Source organism: Hemicordylus capensis, chromosome 5 (assembly GCF_027244095.1).
Source record: "Hemicordylus capensis ecotype Gifberg chromosome 5, rHemCap1.1.pri, whole genome shotgun sequence".
Lineage (NCBI taxonomy): Eukaryota > Metazoa > Chordata > Lepidosauria > Squamata > Cordylidae > Hemicordylus > Hemicordylus capensis.
Window position 1 is genome coordinate 55931285 of NC_069661.1, and position 19051 is coordinate 55950335.

The 19051-nt window shown below is 43.1% G+C and overlaps 1 long non-coding RNA gene across 3 annotated transcripts in view; it reads left to right on the plus strand.

Moving 5' to 3' along the window:
- LOC128325880 (uncharacterized) overlaps window positions 1-19051 on the plus strand; it is a 68076-nt gene that overhangs the window by 30860 nt on the left and 18165 nt on the right. Inside the window, exon 2 of one of the 3 annotated variants that reach the window (XR_008307704.1) lies at window positions 5696-5816. The exons of the other annotated variants lie outside the window; for them this stretch is intronic. This is a non-coding gene — a long non-coding RNA (uncharacterized LOC128325880). The remainder of the gene's footprint in view (window positions 1-5695; window positions 5817-19051) is intronic. 3 annotated transcript variants of the gene reach the window in all.

The following is a 19051-nucleotide window of genomic DNA, read 5'->3' on the forward strand; positions in this document are numbered from 1 at the left end:
AGGCAATAATATTAGGCAATAATTTGAAATATTCAGTACTTCAACTTGGCCGCAATCCAATGCATGCGCTCACACCTAACTATGTGCAGGAATGTGGTCCTAAAGGTGCTTTTAAGATCCTCATCTTAAATCAAACTATCTATATTTGAGAATGTTTTTTGAGGGGGGGATCATTAAAGCCATATACATCTGAAGTTCTGCAAGCAAAACTCAATTAAATTATTTGCTTAAGTTTCTTCCTACCAAGTTCATTCCACTCTACACTGAATCTATCCTGCTTTAAATATATTCTCCTTTAAATCCTAAATAGAGTTTTTTGCAATATTTTGGTCATATTTTGCTATTATAGCATAGTTAGCAAGCATCAATATTCTGCAGAAATAATTATTTTAATTTTTGTTGCTTTCTTTCTGCTTTATATCCAAGAGACATACAAATAACTGGAATACATATCACTTGGACACATTGCCAAAAATAAATGATCTGGATGCAGCTTCCAAATAGTTTTTCCGTTTCCTATGCAGAATGACACTTTTTTAAAAGTTAGTATTGATCCCAGTTCATGTTCCACTCAGCCACTTCAGGTATGTGGCATTGACTCTCTAAGCACATTGGGTATCCTCAGTTTCCCCACCTGCTGGATCAGATACTTTTTCTGTTACCTAAATTTGTAGAGCAACTTGTCAGATGTGCTTTGGAAGCATTCCTCAGCATTGATCCCATCACCTTTGGATTTAATGGCAAAGACAAAAGTCATTTTAGGCCATACAACAAAGGAAACAAACTATGTTTATATTATGGATCAGGCCAGGGGTCCATTCCTCTCTTCCTTCTCCAGTGACAAACATGAAGCAGAGACTGATGTTAACAGACATTCCCTGGCATGTCTATATTGAAGATATCCAGTTTAAATTATATCTACCTATCGTTGGCTCAACAGGAAAATGCTTGACTAACAAGCAGAAGATTGCCGGTTTGAATCCCCACTGGTACTATACCAGGCAGCAGCAATATAGGAAAATGCTGAAAGGCATCATCTCATACTGCAGGGTAGGAGGCAATGGTAAACCCCTCCTGTATTCTACCGAAAGAAAACCACAGGGCTCTGTGGGTGCCAGGAGTCAAAATTGACTTGACGGCACACTACTCTACTGATCTCTTAAATAATTTAAATCTGATTATTTATATCTATCTATCATTTAAATCTGCAGTTGATTTCCTGAACTGGTGTCTGGGGAGCATTCTGGACTGTATAGGAACAAACTGAAAATGAAACCAGATGAGACAGAGATGCTCTAGGTCAGTAAATGGGAATCTAAGCAGTGAGGAAGATCTGACCTTCAATAGGATCATGGACACCCTGAAAGACCAAGCTTGTAGCTTGGGGGCCCCTCCTGGAATATAGGCTGTCTCTGGCAGCTGGTTCACTGACCTTTCCTGGAAAAACTGGATCTGACCTCTCTCAGCCATTGCTTAAATCCAGATTGGACTGCTGCAGTGTGCTGTATGTGCTGTTTCAGCCTGCCTCTGAAGACAGTTTGGAAGCAACTGGTTCAGAACATTGCTGCAAGGATGCTTAATAAGAACAGCCCTGCTGGATCAGCCCCAAGGCCCATCTAGTCCAGCATCCTGTTTCACACAGTGGCCCACCAGATGCCGCTGGAAGCCTAAAGGCAGGAGTTGAGGGCATGTCTGCTCTTCTGCTATTACTCCTCTGCAACTGTTACTCGGAGGCATCCTGCTTTTGAGGCTGGAGGTGGCCTATAGTCCTCCGACTAGTAGCCGTTGATAGAGCTCTCCTCCACGAGAGAGTTCTATCAACTAGCTTGTGGGTGCTAGTTGCTATGCAAGTATTACGCTGTCCAGAAGCAGTTTTAATGACTTCCAGTTTGCTTCCAGGAAAGATTCAAGGTTCTGGTCTTGATTTTACAAAGCTCTTGAGAGCGAGACCACATTCATCCATGTGCATATACCAGGGACTTCAGGTCTTTATCTCGGACCCTCTTCTCAGGCCTACCATTGATGCATTTTTTGGCTGGCGGGGACCTGGGACACTGGTGGCTCCTTATCTTTGGAATGCTCTCCCTGAGGTGCCAAGTCATTTTGATCCTTGATTAGTTTTCAAAATAATCTGAAAGCCCCTGCAGTTAGTCCTATATACTTTATCTTGCTATTGTTTTTTATTTGCTATTATTTGATTTGTTGTGGTTTTAAAGTAATGTTCTCTGAGCAACAGTGTGACAGAGGGACAGGATAAAAATATTTTTAAATAGATTTTCCAAAGGAAAGAACAAATAAAAAACTATGTAGGCCACCACTTTGTTCACAATATCCCTATGCAGATTAAGAGCTATTGCTAAAACAGCTTTATTTTGGGGTTGCAGACAGCACCCAACCGTATGCTTGGAACTGTGGGACCACAGCTTCCATTTTGGATATTTCAGTTCATGGGATCACAAACTGCACTTGCCCATATTTGGCAAGTCTTGCAACTGGTCACTTAGCATAAGCAAAACATGGGGCACTGCTACCCCGAGGTCATAATAACAATGAAGATGGAAAGGGAATCTCTGTCTCTTGTAAAAGAGAAGGAAGCTGGCAAAAGTAGACCTACCCCCCCAGTCAAAAACACTCTCTAGCGAAGTAACAAATTCCCTCTCACAAGAGAAACAGCATGAGCTAATCTTTTCTGCAGTAACTCAAGATAAGTGCAATGTCTCCCCACCCCAATGTCAACAGGTTGACTCAATGTCAAGGTTGACTCAGCCTTCCATCCTTCCGAGGTCGGTAAAATGAGTACCCAGAATGTTGGGGGCAATATGCTAAATCATTGTAAACCGCTTAGAGAGCTCCGGCTATAGAGCGGTATATAAATGTAAGTGCTATTGCTAACAGCTAAGGAGGTAAATGTTAAAACTCAGGAACTTTATCTTGCAGCTCAGAGGGACATCTCCAGCCCAGCTACAGTATTAAGTCCAGCCATTCAACCTTCAACATACACTTCACACAAGCCATTTCCAGTCTTTTGTTCAGCGAGTTTACACACAAGTTGATCAGTTCATGAAAACATGAATTTCTTTGTTCAGCCTAAGTTTCAGCCCTTCCAGCCAGGGTGTGTGACTTGTGCATGGCCCCAGGACATGAATTTGCCAACTTGTACCTCAGATCCAAACACATGCACTCAGTACCTGTATTGGAATATATACTGCAACCTCCATCTGGACCTGCACAGTGGTCTGCCTGGATTTACACAATACTGGTTCTCAAGCGTGTGAGCGGTAGCTCTATGCCACTTGCCCCTCTTTCTTCCTGCTTTTCTGCTGCCTCCTCCCTGAGAGGAGATCTGCTCAGCTGCCCATCTACAAGTGTACCAGATGCACCAACAGATCAAGATCAGTAATACTAACCTCCTGCCCCTCTAAATCTCGTCACCCCCTTCTCTTCCCTCTTTAAACCTGCACTTTAGCCCTTTCTATGGTATGTCTTAAGCTGATCTGTTTACAATTTGGACCTTAAGCCAAATAATCTCTTCATGAGATTCTTGTTAAGATTGTTACTTAAGATTTTTTGCCTGCCTGTCCAATCTCTTCATTTTCTGTACCCCCTTTCCCTCAAATAAATATTTAAACTGCATTTCCACCTCACTGTTATTTCTAGACCAAAGCACTGCTCAGATTAATACTGTGATAGACTGTCCCCCTCCCACTGCAATAGTCAAGCTGATTCCCCATGTTAGCCCAAAAGCATAGTTAGAGTGTCTGAAGCAGATCTATTAACAGAGCCACCAAATCAAAGCAGAACTCAGCTCTTCAGGTGAAGATGAGGTACCATACTGCTTTGTTTTGACAGAAAGCGGCACTCTTCTATTTTTAGTGGCAAGTGTCTTTAAATGAATCATTAACGTTGGAAAGCTGATGTGAACCAAGCTGAAAAGCATACTAAAATATGCCTAGGGCATGTTTTTAAATTAAACAGATTATTTTCTCATCCTCATTTTCTCTAGTGTCTGGCAGTTATGGATGAAGTGATAAAGGAATCATTGCTAAATTCTAAAAACCTGGCCACTAAAGCAATAATGTGAAACTCTGCTCTGTAGTTGTGCTTTGCTAATTTCTTCTTCTTCTGTTACATGCTTTGTCTATGGCAGTGTTTCACAGCAAAGGGTAATGATGAAGAGATAATAGACTCACTCAGAAATAGGACACCCTAATAATGCCCTCTCTACAGTACAAGTCATTTTTAATTTCATGGCTGTTGCATTATTGCATGTGAGTTCTCACCATAGATTGAGTTAGGCAGGTTCACAGCAAGCAATGCCACCATTAACATTTGTCAGTACTGTATGCAAACCTCTGTTTCTTAAAGTGATGAGCTCCCATAACTCATTTCAGTGTGGGATCATTTTCCTAACATAGAGTTTGAATTCATAATGATGTGGCACATTTTTAATTTGTCTGTACTTAGTTCAAAGTTTGATTTTGCTGTAGAAAAGTTATTGGTCATATTTGTTTCAGCTCAACTGAGCATAAGAACAGCCCTGCTGCATCAGACCCAAGGCCTGTCTAGTCCAGCATCTTGTTTCACACAGTGGCCCACCAGTTGCTGCTGGAAGCCTACAGGAAGGAGTTGCGGGCATGCCCTCCCTCCTGCTGTTACTCCCCCGCAACTGGTACCCGAGTGGCCAGATTTGGCTTTTTAAAAGCCAAATTCTGGCTTACGGCCCATTTGACCCACGAGTATACCCCTTAGGTTCTGGCAACCTTGACTGGTACTCAGAGACATTCTGTTTTTTTGGCTGGAGGTGACCTATAGCCCTCCAACTAGTAGCCGATGATAGACCTCTCCTACATGAAGTTATCCAAACACCTCTTAAAGCCATCCAGCTAGCTGGCTGTCACCACATCTTGTGGCAGAGAATTCCACACGTTCATTATGCATTGTGTGGGGAAAGTACTTCAGTTTGTTGGTCCTAGATTTCCTGGCAATCAATTTCATGGGATGACCCCTGGTTCTAGTATTATGTGAGAGGGAGAAGAATTTATCTCTATCCACTTTCTCCATACCATGCATGATTTTATAGAACTCTATCATGTCTCCATGGAGTCACAAGAAGTACCTGTTGCAAGAGCATACACCAAACCTCCAGCTCAGTGCAAGGAAGACTGCCACATAGGCCTAAGTTGTGCTTTGAGGCTGTGCCTCTATTCTTGGCAAACAGGATGGTCACAGAAGCCCTATTCAGACACTGAAGCTATTCACACGATTGATCAAAACTGAGCTACCAGAGGCCAGCCTGGTTTTGATCCATTGTGGGAACCACCAGTCTCATGGGTGAGCCTGGTGGTTCCCTGGCGGCTAGCCTGCCTAACAACCTCTCCTCTTAAATGAGGTTAACGGAGCAAGCACTCCATTAACCTCGTCTTTTCAATCATGTGTCAACTGTGTCTGGCACACTCGGGGAGGGCGGACCTCAGGAAGGCACTGAGCACTTGCGTGGTGACTTCTTGGGGTTCTGGGGGTTTCCAACTGGAGTTGCTCTGCAAAAACAAGAGCTAAACTATGGAGTTCCACAAGGCTTCATACTGTTTCCAATGCATCTACATGAAACCACTGGGAGAGATCATCAGGAGATTTGGTGCAGTGTGTTATCGATATGCTGACACCCATATCTATTTCTCCTTATCAACTTTATCAGGAAATGGTATGACCTCCCTAAATGCCTGCCTGGAGGCAGGTTGAATCCAAATGAGGTTCTGACTGTGGGTGCTCAGAGCCAGAAGCGAGAGCCCCTTGGGGCTCACCCCCTGCCCCACCAGGTAAGTGAAGGGGGGGGGAAGAGTAGTGGTATTTCACTGGTGGCCTGGGCAGGCCTCCCACTTATTCTACACCTCTCATGTCTCTTCACAGTGCCAGACTAGAGTTAAGCTCAACAGGGTCTTCTTTCCCCACTGATTCTGCCAAGCCCATTCCCTTGTGGGTAGGGGTTTTATATGGCCAGATCTGGCCACCCTACCTTAGGAGGAGTCTCTGGGCTGCCCATTGCTGGAGCAGCCTCCTCCTCCAGCTCTGTCTGTGGTTGACATCTTGGATTTCACCGGAAGTCTCACAAGGGGGACTTCAGACTCTAACAAGACTTTGGCAGATGGAGCCGCAGGGGGAAGGAGGAAGAGGCCCAGCTGAGGGGGGAGAAAGGGGGCAGGATTTTTGTGGGGAAACGGGATTTTTGTTCCTGGCCTTCCCATGAGGCTGGGAACCAAAACAAAAACCATGGTTGGCAAGGAGGAAATGGGACAGTTGGCACGTATGCTATTCACACGTTATGCTGAACACAGGCACGGAAGTATACTTTATATCTGCACCAGGCATTTGAGGGGCATGTACCAGGTTTACATTTAAAATGAACACATGTACAGTCATTCACACAAGAACATGTGTGAGTGTATAGGCATCTGTACTCTCATGCAACATTATGCCCCAATAGAGCTATAGGCAAATCATGTTGTGATTTGAGCTTGGGAAGGAAGCAGATTTAGGCTAGGCATTAGAAGGAACTTTCTTATTGTAAGATGTTTGGCAGTAGAAGAGTCTGCCTCACACAGGGGTGGGCTCTCTTTTTCTAGCTGTTAAATGGCCATTTGTCCAGGATGCAGTAGCAGTTCCCTGCAATGAACAGGGCATTGGAATAGAAAACCTCCTAGGCACTCCCAACACTGAAATTCTATGATGTTATAATCCTGACATTATGTTGTACAAGTATACAGATGTCTGCAAACTCATACATGTTTATGTGTGAATGACTATACCTGCATTCATTTTAAAATTGAACCTGGGTACAGGCCTCTGAAATGCATGGTACAGATAGAGAGTGTACTGTTGTACCTGCCGTCAACGTAACATGCAAATAACTGTACAGATCTGTAGCGGTATTCTCTGTACACGTGTATGAGTGTTGAGCATAATGTGTGAATAGATTTATTATGAACATAGTTTAAGTTCATTCTTGAAAGATGGTTACCAAAAAAAATCAGAAATCTCCTTCTTTGGCCCCCTCACTGGCAAATATTAATATAATTGCAAATTTCTACTTTTTTAATATTTGCTGTCTCTTTTATTTTGTTCACAGTAACCAAAGTGAAAAATAATGCTTCATTCAAATAAAAATATAGTTTTAGATGCAAGTGCTAAAGCACTTCGGTTTCTTTGTGATATGTTCAATATGCCAATAGAAGGAGAACAGAAAGGAGGATCAGAAAGAAATGGCAAAGGTGTTAATAACTCACTAATACTCCTCAGAGTTTAGCCTAGTATTGGGCCTGCTATCCTCTTGTGTTCCGTCAATCTTTCCCAGTCCATTTAAACTACAGAACTCTCAGAAGATTAAAAGCAGGCAGTCTTAAAGCAGGTTTCAGTTGTCAGCACTTATGCCACTGACAGGGAAGTTAAAAGAAGAGGGATAAATTCATGGCCAATATAAAAAAAAAAATGCCAAGAGTGACTGGGCCATTTATGGTTAATCTTTCCATTTGACAGTTGCGTTAGACAGGAAAGATGAATCATATTTCCCCCTTCATTCTAATGTACAGTCTTCAGCTGTCCAAATGCATTAACTGACCAGGTTGTGCTTCTTTCGCACTGTCAGAAGTGAATATAAAATGTTTTGTAAGTATTTTTTCTTTTTCATTTGCATAAGTGCAAGCCCTGCCAGGATAAATTGTTCACAAGACCAGTCAGATATATACACTCTAAAATTGCATCTAAAATTTATTTTGAAGTAATACAATCAGTATTTTAATCCCATTCCAGACTTTCCGAATCCAGTCTTTGAAGCGATTCTCACGAGCAAGAGAAACTGGGCTAAGGGAGCCCATCCTGGTTTCTCCTGCTCGTGTGAAGCAACGGGAGCTGTGCTGCTCCTGGCTGCAGCTCAGCGGGAAGCCCACTTACAGAGCCTGTTGCTAAACCTGGGTTTGGGGTGCGAGAGCGCCCGAAAAGCAGGTTCCTTGATCGTGTGTCATTGTGGTGCGGCTCCACGCTGCACCAACTCATGAGTAGCCTCCCAACTGGGAGGCTACAACAAGTCTCCCGGCATTGGGAGGCTCCCCAAAAGGCACTACGCAGTCACACGATGCCATATGGGACTCCCGGGGGCCAGGAGGCCCCCACACTCTGCTGCCCCAACCGGCTCCATGATGGAGCAGGTAATTATCTGGGTGGCTGATCTGGCCATCCAGGGAGGGCTCCCTGATCATCACGGGGAGGTAAGCACTTTTGGGCTTCCTTCCCACAAAAGAGGGTAGCCATCTTACACAATCTTGAGGATCACTTCTTTGACTAGGTTATTTTCATTTGTTTCCACGGTTTTTCAAGATTTGAAACTGGGATTATGTGATTATTCTAACATTGCTTCTGTATATACAAGTATTTCCTAAATTGCAATAATCATAATTAGAAGTAAGCGCACACAGCCCTTTCATGTTTTCTTCTCATTTTCTTCCCACTTCTTGAGGCCCTTAAATGCTAGCAACTAAAGACTTCTTACTTCTTTACCTATTTCTCAGTGCGGACAGATAATCTTCCTTCCTGTGGCTCTCCCCGAGAGAGACATTATATTATATTCAGACATTATATTGTACATGCTTGCAGGTTTCAGTGAAAATAGGCATGTTGTTTTCTGAACTATTATTAATCATACACAAATATTTATATATCACATTCAAAAGTGTTGTTAAAGCAGATTAGATAGAAAAACAAGTTGTTATAGTAAGAACTAAACTGCCTACTTTCCTTCCACTTTCCCTACAACTGGACTAAATTTGGTACACATTGGTTAAGCAGTTCACAAATTAGTCCACTTGCACCTCAAACATTCATGTACCTGCCATCTTGAACTGGAATTGGTGACATTATCACAAACTATGCATTTGAGGTGTCCCTATGTTCCCCACAACTGCATTAAATTTGGTACAAATCAGTTCTCACTTGCACCTCAAACATTCATGTGTCTGCCATCCCCTACTAACTGGGCAAAGAGGCACCTTTTACTGTGGTGATTCTCTTTATTTAGCAGGGGGAGAGTAACTGACCCTATCCACCCCATCACAGTACCTCCAGTGACTGTTGCTGGAGTCTATCTTATGTTTCTTTTTAGCTTGTGAGCCCTTTGGGGACAGGGACCCATCTTATTTATTTATTTGTCATTTCTCTATGTAAACCGCTTTGGAAACTTTTGTTGAAAAGCAGTATATAAATTTGTATGTGTCCCTACAACTGCACCAAATTTGGTTCATCTTGGTCCAGGCACAGCAAAGTTAATGGGGGGTGGGGGCACACGGATACAGGGACTCTCTCTCTCTCTCTCTCTCTCTCTCTCTCTCTCTCTCTCTCTCTCTGGTGATCTCATAAGCCTATTTGAAATTAGGCTAATAAATAAGATGGTTCCCTATCCCCAAAGGGCTCATAATCTAAATATAACTGTACATTCATTTATCTTAAAAGTAAACCTGGTTACAGGTCCCCTGGAATGCAGGATACAAGTAGAATATATACTACCACAGAGCATAATGTGTACACATTTGCAAACTGTACACATTGTATACATGTTGATACTGCAGATTTTTCACATTTTTCTAATATCTTAGCTGTTAGAATTATGGTTTTTTACATGAAATATCATTCTTCCCATGGCCATCATTTAGAACAGCAAACAAATTATATGAGCAATAGAGACAATAAATCAATACTATTTAGTTCTACTAGTTGTAATTACTGCTGAAAGAGCATCATAACATGTAAGATACTCACCATTTATAAGGTCAGTGGACAATCCAAATGTGACATCATAGTGTCTGGATGTGCAGTTCATTTGCTTTGGGTTGCCTCTTCTATGAGTATAAGAACTGCTCTGCTGAATAGGCAAGAGTTCTATCTAATCCAGACTTTTGCCTAGCCAGATTCCTGCCACTCCAATTCAAAACCAAACAAAAAGTTCATGTTTGGAAGTTAAACCCAGTGGAATAACAAGAAATTTCTCAAGAGTACTGTAATAACTTTTAAGTGTTCCTAAGTGTAAAATGTATACGGCACTAACAATTAATAAGGGTATATAACACACAATCATTTTGGGGTGGGAAGAGTTCTTAACCCATGCTGAACAGACAAGCAGATCTTCCATTGGGCACTGCAATCTATCGCACACAGAAGCACTGCACTGGTTAGCTTAGAACAGGGAAGTCTGCCGAGATTTGGGAGAACCTTCCCACAATACATCACACTGCCTGGTTGACCACAAGGAGGAGGATCCAGCCCTATTGAAACCACTGCAAGTATGAGCACCATATGGCAGCAACTCAGAGTTGGGCCTTCTCTTTAGCCTCTTCTGAGCTTTGGAACATGCTCCCAGTTGAGTGACGAGATCTAACATCCTTGGTGTTAGGCCTTGAAAACACATCCTTCTGGACAGGCTTTTAACTGAGTTTTAATTGTTGTAACAATTTTAATTGATTATATTTGTTTAATCATAAACTGCTTTGAGATTTAATGAGGAGCGGCATATAAATGCAGTAAATAAATAAATTACATACTCTGATGCCAATATTTGCCATTCTATACATATGTCTTGTAGGTACACTGGATTGTAAGCAGGCCTACTGCCAACTCACATTAGCCTCAGGCATACTGGGAGGGCCCACGAGTTCTGCCTGTTACTGGGTCTCCTTCCATACCTCCTCCCACCATTCCCAAACTCCACTGATCACTGCAGTCGCTGGAACTTCCATTTTAATTATCCCACAACAGCCTTGTTGTAACATCACTCCAGATCAACACTACACTGAGAGCATCATGGGACAGTGATTCCCACTCTGCTACCTACCCACTGCCCAAAGGTTACTTAGTTGGCTGCCTTATATGGCATCGGGTCCTTGGTTCATATAGCCCAGTATTGTCTACACTGACTGGCAGGAGCTTTCCAGGGTTTCAGATAGGGGTCATTCTTGGCCCTACCTGGAGATACCAAGGATTGAATCACAGACCACCTTCATGCAAAGCAGATATTCTTTCACTGAGCTATGTTCCTTTCCCCTCCTCTCAAGTCAACGGGCTCTCACCCAGACACCTAAAATGATTTTTTTAAAAAATAGGGCATTGGGGCAGGGTGGGAGGAGGGAAATCCCCCCACACACACACACATTTAGCTTGTACAGCAGGGGCCAAGGAGAAAACCCATTGGCCAATGGGAAAGTGGGAAGAGATGGAGAAAATATTATGCGGATTTGAGTCACATGTTTCTTCCTCTCTCTCCCTATCTCCATGGGCCAACAGAATGACCTCTAGAAGCTCTACAATGACGGGGAGGCCTCATATGTGGCGGCAGGGGTGGTGGTGACAAGTGATGAGCAGTGGCAGTACAAGTCTGTCCTACTGCCAAGGGATCAGTCTGGTGAACAGTGGGCCCTCAGTTAAGTGTCAATGGACATGGACATGGGCATTTGTTATAGAAGGTATTTTTTGGTGAAGTACTGTGCCTTGAGGAGGTGCATAAAGCAGAAATTCATGAGAGATGTCAAGTTACTGGAGGAAATTGCACTAGCTGAGTTTCTGCCTTGCTGTATCACTTCCCAGCCTAATGTTGAGCTGAAAGACAAAGGCAAAGCACTGAGCCTGATTTGTAAAACTAGCATAATATTTGAGACTGCACAAATCCTTTAGTGCGTACATGGTACAGAAATTAAGGTGAGCACCTTAACTTGCAATTTCCACCCATTTTAGAGCATGAATGAAAACTGTAAGCACCTTTACTCTAATCTTAAGTGCAACCGTGGTGGTGGTGGTGTTTTTTTTAATTGTTTTATATTGAATTAAGTTTTATTTTTGAAGGGTTGTTTCCCTTACCACATAAGTAATTAAAAAAAAAATTAGGGTGTGTTTAATATCATGCAGACAGATGATGTTATTCCTCTTTCAAAATGTTTATTTCTGCTTTGCCATTTGCCTTCTTTCTGGCACGCAAAAATAAAACAAAACTATTAGTCATCCCCTTAAACATGTTTCTCTGTGGTTTTCAAGCACTTTAGTGAAGTGGCTTAACTGCTGCCTAATTCAGCAAACGTTTACCTCAAGCAAAAAAAGAAAACCAACCATCTGAAAAGAAAGTAATGCTACCTCTCAAACGTAGCAAAATGGATGGTCCTGGGATATTTTGAGGCACTTTTGAAAAGCCTTTACCTTTTGAAATTCCCCCCTACGCCCTTCTGGTAACATTAAAGCAGACCTTAAAAAACCCAGCAGTTGGTTCACGTATGGAGCATTCCATTTCATATACATTGGCTTCAGATGTTAGGCTAAACAATGGAGCTTCTATTTTCTGCCATGTTATTTTGTTTAATGTCGACCAGAGCTGTCATCTGAGCAGCCTGTTGGCCTGCACTCGAACAAGTTTATATTCCAAAAAGCCTCTCACCCCCCACCCTCCTTCCCAATGGTGAAAATAAATCAATTTCATCTGCTAGTAGTTTGGTTTCTGGGGTTTTTCTCCCCCTCCCGCCTTCCTTTGTGGGCCTCTTTCCACAATGCCATATGGCAGCTGAGAGAAAGCTGGGGCAAGGATCTGCATTTTCATCTCTTAACAAAGGATGCAGGAGTGTCAAAGAACCTCATGAATGCATGAGACACAGTCATGTATACAGAACTGCCTCTAGCCCTGTCAAGGAGTACTAAAAAGAAGCCTGATAGGCCTGCCATCGCTTCAGAGCCATTCTCTCACTGCCTCACTCTGCTCCCATCCATCTCCCCCCTCCCCTCTCCCTCCTTCCTCTTTGGTTCCACGCCAAAATCCCATTAGCTCTATTAATGACATGTGGTTGGGAGTAAAAGCGTGTGGCAGAACAAGAAAGGCACAAGATCAACCATCTATTCTATTCGTTTCTGATATATGTATCACGAGATAGGAGTATTTCAAGAGGATCGGTGTCAGCCCTGCTTTGGAAGCTCAGCTATACAAACTGTGTACGGGGGAGGGGGAATGCAGCAAAGCGCAGTAAATGGCTTTTCAGCTGTCTCCATTTTTCTTCTTCATCCATAAAAAGATGGAACACAACAATTATGAAAACTGGCAACATTGTCCATGCTTCAGTTTGAAATGCAATGGAGGACTTGCCTTTTTCTCTCCCCCTCTCCTTCTCTGGCAGATTTTAGATGTATTAAATAGTACCATGGAAACCACGATTTGGCAAACAGAATGTGTTAAGCACTATTCAGGCAGTTCTGTTAGGACTCTCCGTATTTTTAAAGAAAAATGACCCACTTTGACAGTATATCTTATAGCAGTTCAGGCCCTATATCTTTTTACAGTAGTAATGATGAAGTATTTGGTGCTGTTAAATGAGCAGTACTCTGAGGTCTGGATGCTTTCTAGAAAAGTTGCTTTGTTCGTTAATTTTCCACTTCTTTTTTTGGAAAGTTACAGTATGTGCTACTTTCTCCAAGTTGTATTTCTGGAGAAAGGTGTAGTTTTCATGTAAAACAACTCCTTAATTATGGAATTGTTCCGAAATGTTTAGTTATTAGGCCTGTTCTTTGGTTCCTAAGCTTCAGCATAGAGTCTTAAAGTTTAAAATTTTGTTTCTGGATAGCTCTTTAAATTACTAAGAAATTAACATATTTTGTTTATAATTGTAAATGTAAGTCAATTTTAGCAATCTTGATTCTGTTTAAAAATAGTATCCAGGCTGCTTTTTATGGAAAGCAACAGACTTTCATCGCTCCTAAATTATCATATGTTGCATTATCATATGCTGCTACAGTGTACTCTTTCAACATCTGGACATCTGCTTATGTCTAACCCCAGATAACTCAGAAAAATTTGCTCTTGAATTCAAACCGTCTCAAGGGCAATCGCATAGCGCTGAATTGTTCAGCTGGATTCTGGCTGTGTTTGTCAGTCATGGCAACCACTCTTAGAAACTTTCAACTGTCAATTTGAGCAAGGCCGCAGCAGAACAATTCAGCTATTCAACAATTCCCTTTCTCTTCACGAACATCTGTTTATATGGCCTATGTCTACTCTACAGGGTGTGGACATTCTATCAGCTACACAGCAGTGAAGGGCAGCTTTAGGGACCAGCATCTTTTGTCTTTCATGATCTTTAGCATTCATGTGACACACAAGTTTGGGGGTTATTTAACTGTGGCATTAGGTCTTAGGCAGTCTGCCTTTTGAACTGTTTTTGAAGGTCAAGCTGTAGTCAAAGCAAGTGCAAACTTCCAAAAGAGTCTACAACAAAACAAAATGTGACAGAGAGCTTGTCGTGTACTATTTAGTGTTCCTAACAGGTAGACCTAGGCGTTACTGTGATTCTGATATTTCTAGCTGACTTTACATTTTAAAGTCATTAGCACCTTTAAGAATCAGGAATAAAATTCAGTTTGACATAATTTCTACTTCAATCCTACAGGGTTTTTGCAACATGGTCGTCTCAAATGTTCAATGTTTATCCCTCCTCCCAATTTTAGTGTTATATTATCAGCTTCTCTGAACAACAATTTTCAGTTGCTAAATGGTCTTATCAGTCAGCTAGTGGCCTTGGGTAGCATGCCCATTTGCTCCAGAGGAAGGAATATATTCCAGATCAAGGACACCTGTTACAGAGTATGATATCCTGTTCCTGAAGAAGAACTGTAGATGCTACTCCTTACTTACATCAGGATGAGGGTAATATTTAGATGAATGAGGAGAACATTTGGATGAGGGTGACTATTTTGGTGAAAAATTCTGAATTTGGGGGGATGTTGTGCTGAAATTTTGACTTTTCCACACGCATTTGCTGCTATTCACAATCTCTTGCTGCTGCTGCTCCAATGTTATATTTCCCCTTTATGTATTTTTGTTTTTGCAGTATGGTCCCAAAGCATGGGTTCAAAATATGAATGTGATGACAACATAATGAAGCTGTCCACACAAGCAGTGTGGAGAGCCTGCAGGGTTGTTGCGGGGAGAGCGGGCTAGACACATTTTCCCTGCACGTGAGCATTCTGCTTTCCATGGGTGATAGACCACCCACATGATTACCAGCTGCTTCACGGAGCAGATGGGGCGGTGAGGATAAGGGGCCATCCAGCCCCTGGAACTCCCAAAATGCCTCATGTGAGTGTGTGGGACATTCTGGGGAGACCCCTGATGCCAGGAGACTTGTTGTAGCCTCCTGGTTGGGGTGTACTCGTGAGTAGGGATGTGCAAAACATTTCGGGCACAGAACGATCTGTGCCCGAAACGACCAATTTCGGGTGATTCGGAGCCGAACCGAATCACCCATGATGAGACCCGATAATTTTCGGACCTGAAACAAATCACCCCTGTTTTGGGCCCGAATTTTTCGGGTGTTTCGGGTCTCCTTTTTGTGCCCTAGAAAAGTACCAGCCCTGTCTTCTTCTTCCCCCTCTGTTTTCAGTTTGACATCTCTGAATTTCCCGCCTTTTTGCCTCCATTGATTTCAGTGCAGAAATTGCTTTCCTTTTACTTTAATTGAAAAGGTCCTGGGACCAAAAGAGTGGGGTGGGGTGGTAGTGCCTAATGGGTGGAGGTTACCACCCCAATTGCAGAGGGATTGGGCAAAGGGCTGATTTTTGGTGAATTTCTGAAGTTTTAGTGTCTTTGGGGCAGATAGGGGGCATAACGTGGGATCTGGGGCAGAAGAGTGGGGTGGAGTAGTAGTGCCTAATGGGTGGAGGCTACCACCCCAATTGCAGAGTGATTGGGCAGAGGGCTGATTTTTGGTGAATTTCTGAAGTTTACGTGTCTTTAAGGTTTTCCCCCATTAAGTATAATGGAGGGTGTATCACTTCACATCGGGGGGAAAGGGGTGGCCTAGAGTGGTGTGGGGTTGGTGGTAGTGCCGGGTAGGGGCAAGGAAGCTACCTGAATTTTTTCAAAGGATTTGGGCAGAGGGCTGATTTTTGGTTGAATCAGGGTGGATGTGTGAATTTTTGAGGTGCAAATGCACTAACTTGAGGACTGTCTAACTGATTCAGACAAAATTTGGTACTGTTGTAGTGAGTGACAAAAAGGGACACCTCAATGGTGTAGTTTGTAATGATGTCATTCAGCCCGATCCAAGATGGTGGATGTGTAAACATTTGAGATGCAAAAGATCCAGCCTGTGGCCTAAATTTGAACTAAATTTAGTCCAGTTGTACAGACAGAGAAAAGAAAGTAGGCTGATTAGTTCTTATTAGAACAACTTGTTCCCCTTTGTCCCCACCCTTGTGGAACAAGATGAACTTGCTGCTTTTAGTTTCCACCTTAGATAATTTCCATGTTAAATCCTTTCTCAAAACTCTTTTTTTCCTTGCAAAGATTTCCCTGAGTCATCATAGCCTCAAATGTTGCGTTCCTTCTGGCATCTGAGAATGCTTGTCTGCTCCATTTCAGTATTGGTCACAGGGCCAATCAAGCTTTCTACTCCCTACTCTCCTTCTAACCATCTGGGCTGGAGAACTTTCTGCTTCATGGCACCTCGGCAAGGACATGTATGTAGTCCAGCACTCTTCCTGCTCATCAACACATTACCCAAAAGTGCAAAGTCTGCAGTGTGTTCACTCTGTCTCCATTTGGTTTGGTCTTTTTATAAAGAGGAAACAGGTCTACTGCTGGATAGAGGCTATGGAAAGGCTCAGGCCAGAACAGAGAGGCTCAGGATTCCTTGATTCTCCTCCACTGACACATAAGAACAACTTAGGACTAGCCCACAACCAAGTCAGGATGTGCACAAACTAGTTCGTGCACTCCTGGGATGGGGGGCTCCTTTAAGGAGTAGGTGCTCTCTGCCGGTGCTCTCCCCAAAAGCATTGGTGTGGGGCTGCAGCATACCTTGCAGCCCTGATGAACATCACCACACAAATGGCAGACGTGCATGTGCACAGCACACATGCGCACAAGCATTGGCTATTTGTGTGGTGATGTTCATCAGGACTACAAGAAGGTATGCAGCAGCCCTACGCCAATGCTTTTGGGGAGAGCACCAGCAGGGGGAAAGTGACGGGGCAAGTAAGGGCACCCTCTCTGCACCTTAAAGGAACACCACCCCCATCTCCGATCCAGCTTTAACGCTGGGACATTCAAACCAGTTTGGAGCTTTGGGAAAGAATCACTGAACTGGTTCATGCACATCCCTACAACCAAACACTTCCCATGCTGATACTTCAAAAGAGGTAAAGGTTAATTGGCCAGGGTCACGCTGAACCCTAACCAAACAGCCCTCGTACACCAGAACAACCTTTCAGTTCTTTCAAAGAGGTCAGGATACTTCCCTTAGGTGTAATATCAAAGAGACTGACATGTTTATGCTCCATCCATTTTATTTAGGGTCACTACCAGGGCTGTGTCCTTCTGTCCTCATTCTGATATATGCTTGGTGAAGGACATGCAAGTCTTGCAATGTTGGACTCAATGGTGAGGAAAATGTATGAGACTAATATCTTGCAGGGTCCTTGGATCTTTGCAGTAGTTTATACATCTCATATAGTGAACAAAGCCTATGATTTTCACAGTGGAGAGCCACATTCATTTCCCTGTTCAGGAGAACACAGTGCGTGATCTTACACCAATCACTATCTCTCAGCCAAACCTTTCTCACAGGGTGCTTGTGATGATAAAATTGTAAGGGAGAATTTGAATCAACCCCTTATTTAGCAGAGAAACCCTGTTAGATGAGAACGGAGCTTGGTGAGGAGATCTGGAGACAATTGTTTAAGGTCTAAAACCAGTAAAGATTTATTTCAACAAGTTGCAAGTTTGTTGATGGCTTCCACGGACATCCCGCCACCCACGCGGCACATCCCTCCCTTATCCTGTGGGGGGAGCTGTTCACTGAATGGCTATTCTACAGACAATCCAAATAATTGCTTAAATATTGTGTGAGCCAGTAGGAATTGTCCTACCCAGCCAGCCCTATATATATTCATATTCCTTTTTGGACAAAACAGCCCAAGTGACTCACTAGCAGTTGACTGTGCCCTTTCTATAATTACTATTGTGAACTCAGCAGCGGTTGAGACTGTGACTGTACCTTCTTTCCTTTTCCCTTCATGTTTGTCTATTTTGGGGCGGCTGATCAGCAAGTGCGCAACTTGTTATTCAGACCTGTTTTGTTTTCTTGCACTGTGTCTGGCTAGAGTTACCTAGGGCCTTCCACAATGCATTCCAATTCCTCATTTTATTTTTTCCTCAGCTTTCCTCACCCACAGTTACTCAACTAAGTGGGTTTTTTTTTAGGGGGGGGGGCATTCTAAAGACAAGAAAAATCAACAGACAAGAAAAATCAAACTACCAATCCTACAGATTGGCTATGTTACAAATTAGGAAGCTATTCACACGTGAGAGGAAAACCGGGCTAAGAAAGCCCAGCCCGGTTTTGCATGTGCGTGTGTGCCATAGAGATCAGGCCTGATCCTGGCGGTGCTGCAGTGGCAAACCCACCTACGGAGCCACCCTCCAAAACAAAGGTAGGAGAGCAAGCTCTCTCCTAACCCCATTTTACTGATTGTGTGCTAGCTGTGGCTGATTGCAGCCAGGGCTGACTGACTGTGGGGCTCCCAGTTGCCTTTGGTGGGGTCCCCATAATGCACCACACACTCACATGGTGCATTATGGGAGCTCCAGGGGGCAGGGCAATGCGTCTGGCACCCTGACCCTCAGAGCTACTAGCAGCAGCTGGTAATAGTCTGGGGGAACTGGGTCATCTGCGGGGAGGTAATCCTTTTAAGGCTTCCTTCCCATTAGCTCTCTTGCCCATTCTCACTGCTCATGAGAAAGGGCTCTATGTGTCTTTCAGGGCTAAATTAAACTTTAGGACCAAAATGACGGAGATGATGGGATACTAGCTATCCCACCTACTTACATTTTTGCAAAAATCATCTGTGTAGATCTCCTGATTTCAAATAAGGACCATGATACACCAGGACAAAAAGCTGTGTTTGGGGAAATTTTTCATTGGAAAAATGGTAGAGTGGTAAGAGTTACGTCTTCCCCTATCCATGCCACAGTCTGAGTCCAAATTAC